The sequence below is a fragment of the Furipterus horrens genome, unplaced genomic scaffold (assembly GCF_987537825.1).
Source record: "Furipterus horrens unplaced genomic scaffold, mFurHor1.1.pri manual_scaffold_5, whole genome shotgun sequence".
In the NCBI taxonomy this organism is placed as follows: domain Eukaryota; kingdom Metazoa; phylum Chordata; class Mammalia; order Chiroptera; family Furipteridae; genus Furipterus; species Furipterus horrens.
This window is the reverse complement of record NW_028327175.1, coordinates 122,995,893-122,998,648: the sequence shown is the minus strand read 5'-3', so window position 1 is coordinate 122,998,648 and position 2,756 is coordinate 122,995,893.

Here is a 2,756-nt window from a genome sequence, read left to right as displayed (position 1 = left end):
TGCAAACCAGTGGGGGTTGGGGTGGAGGTAGAAACTGCCTGTCTCTCAGCAGAGTCCCCATGTTTAAAGGGCTCCCACAGTCCTAGAACATCCGCAGACCCACGTACTCTGGGAACAACAGCCTGGGCAACAGTTAGAGGGGCGCCAGTCCCATATGGAAGCAGGAGAAGTGGCTGAAAAAGGAGCAAGTGCTGAGCAAGCGGCATTGTTCCCTCTCTGACCCCTCCTCCACATACAGTGCCACAACGTGGTGAAACAAGTCGTTCCTACTGATGAATACCTAAGGCTCCGCCCTTTACAATGTAACAGGAGCGACAGCTCTTCCTAAGACACAGAGGCAAACAAACACAGGAGCCTGTCAGAATGAGGAGACAGAGAAGTATGACCCAAAAGGGGGAACAAATCAAGGTTCCAGTGGGGGAAATAAGCGAACGAGGAGATACCAACATAACAGACTAGGAGATAGCCAACCTAACAGACTTAGAGTTCAAAACACTGGTGATAAAGATGCACACAGGCTTGACAGATATGCTTGAGTACAGCAGATGCATAACGGAAGAAGTGAAGGCTATGCTAAATGAAACGAAGGAAAATTCACACAAAACCAATGGTGAAGGGAAGGAAACGGGTTCAAATCAATGATTTGGAACATAAGGAAGAAAAAAAAATCAATACAGAATGCGGAAACAAGAATTGAAAAAAGTGAGGAGAGGCTTAGGAATCTCTGGGACAACTTTAAACGTGCCAACATTGGAATCATAGGGGTGCCAGAAGGAGAAGAAGAGCAAAAAATTGACAGCTTATGTGAAAAACTAATGAAGGAAAACTTCACAAATTTGGCAAAGGAAATAGACATACAAGTCCAGGAAGCACAGAGAGTCCCAAACAAGCTGGACCCAAAGAGGACCACACTAAGACACATCATCATTAAAATTCCAAAGCGTCAAGATAAAGAGAGAATCTTAAAAACAGCAAGAAAAAAGCAGAGAGTTACCTAAAAAAGGGTGTCTATAAGACTATCAGCTGATTCATCAAAAGAAACTTTGCAGGCAAGAAGGGCCTGGCAAGAAGTATTCAATGTGATGAAAAGCAAGGACCAACAACCAAGATTACTCTATCCAGTAAAGCTATTATTTAGAATGGAAGGGCAGATAAAGTGCTTACCAGACAAGGTAAAGCTAAAGGAATTCAGCATCAGCAAGCCATTATTATATGAAATGTTAAAGGGACTTATTTAAGAAAAAGATCAAAACTATGAACACTAAAATGACAGCGAACTCACAACTATCAACAACTGAATCTAAAAATAAAAACAAATTCCAACTAAGCAAACCAGAATAGGAAAAGAATCATAGGTACAGGGGTCATTTGGAGGGTTATCAGCTGGGAGGGGGAAGGGGGAGAATCAGGGAAATGGTGCAGGGATTAAGAAGCATAATTGGTAGGTACAAAGTAGACAGAGAGATGTTAAGAATAATATAGGAAAGGGTGAAGCCAAAGAACGTATATGCACGACCCATGGACATGAACTAAGGAGGGGTGGGATTGCTGGGGGAAGTGGGTACTGGGCAGAGGGGAGCAAAGGGGATAAAACTGGCATGACTGTAACAACATAATCAATAAAGTATACTTAAAAAAAATCTCTAACAAGGAATATATGAAATCTTGCACCTAATGCCAGTGTCATGTCAAGATGGTTAATAGACCCTGACGCAGACTCGTCACTGTGCCCTGTGTACTGGTACTTGTAATTGGTAACTGTCAACAGTAATCCAAGCACCTAAAAGCTATTAGTGATTTATGAATTGACCTTGTATCTCCCATGCATACCCTTCTCAATAAAAAGCATGAAGAACAGAGGTCTTACGCTTTTCTCTACTAGAGGGAACAGCCACATCCCTTTCCCCCCCAGACAAAATACATCGCCCTGGATAAGTTTGTTCCTCCGTGGTCATAAAACCTCTGCTGGGCAGAAAAGTTTCCAACCGAACCATGGCATTGGAGGCAGCTCAGCCTCATCTGGCACTCAACATAGGGCCGCATGTGAACCCACATTTAATTTCTTAGGTCAACAACAGCAATAAAAACTAATAATAAACCAGGCTACATAGCCTTTCATACCTTTAAAAATCTTCTTAAAAAACAAAAAAAGGGGGAGTATGGAGTCCTCCCCAAAGAATCTAACTGATTTAGGAACCTAATTAGACTTAAGTTTTAAAATTTATTATGTTTCTTGTAGAATGTTTGGTCAATAAACTATGTAAACAGCGCTACCTGGGATGCAGAGGCAAACAAAGACAGGAGCCTGTCAGAATGAGGAAACAGAGAAGTATGGAACGGATCAAGGTTCCAGTGGGAGAACTAAGTGACAAGGAGATAGCCAACCTCACAGATGAGGAGATAGACAACCTACAGATGCAGAATCCAAAACACTGGTGATAAAGATGCTCACGGGCTTGACAGATATGCTTGAGTATGGCAGATGCATAGAGAAGAAGTGAAGGCTATGCTGAGTGAAACGAAGGAAAATCTACACAAAACCAATGGTGAAGGGAAGGAAACTGGGGTTCAAATAAATGATTTGGAACATAAGGAAGAAAAAGACAGTTAACCAGTGCAGAATGGGGAAGCAATAATTGAAAAAAAATGAGGAAAATTTTGCGAAGGAGATGAACATACAGGTCTGGGAAGCACGGAGGGTCCCGGGCGAGCTGGACCCAGAGGGGACCACACCAGGACTCATCATGACTGAGATG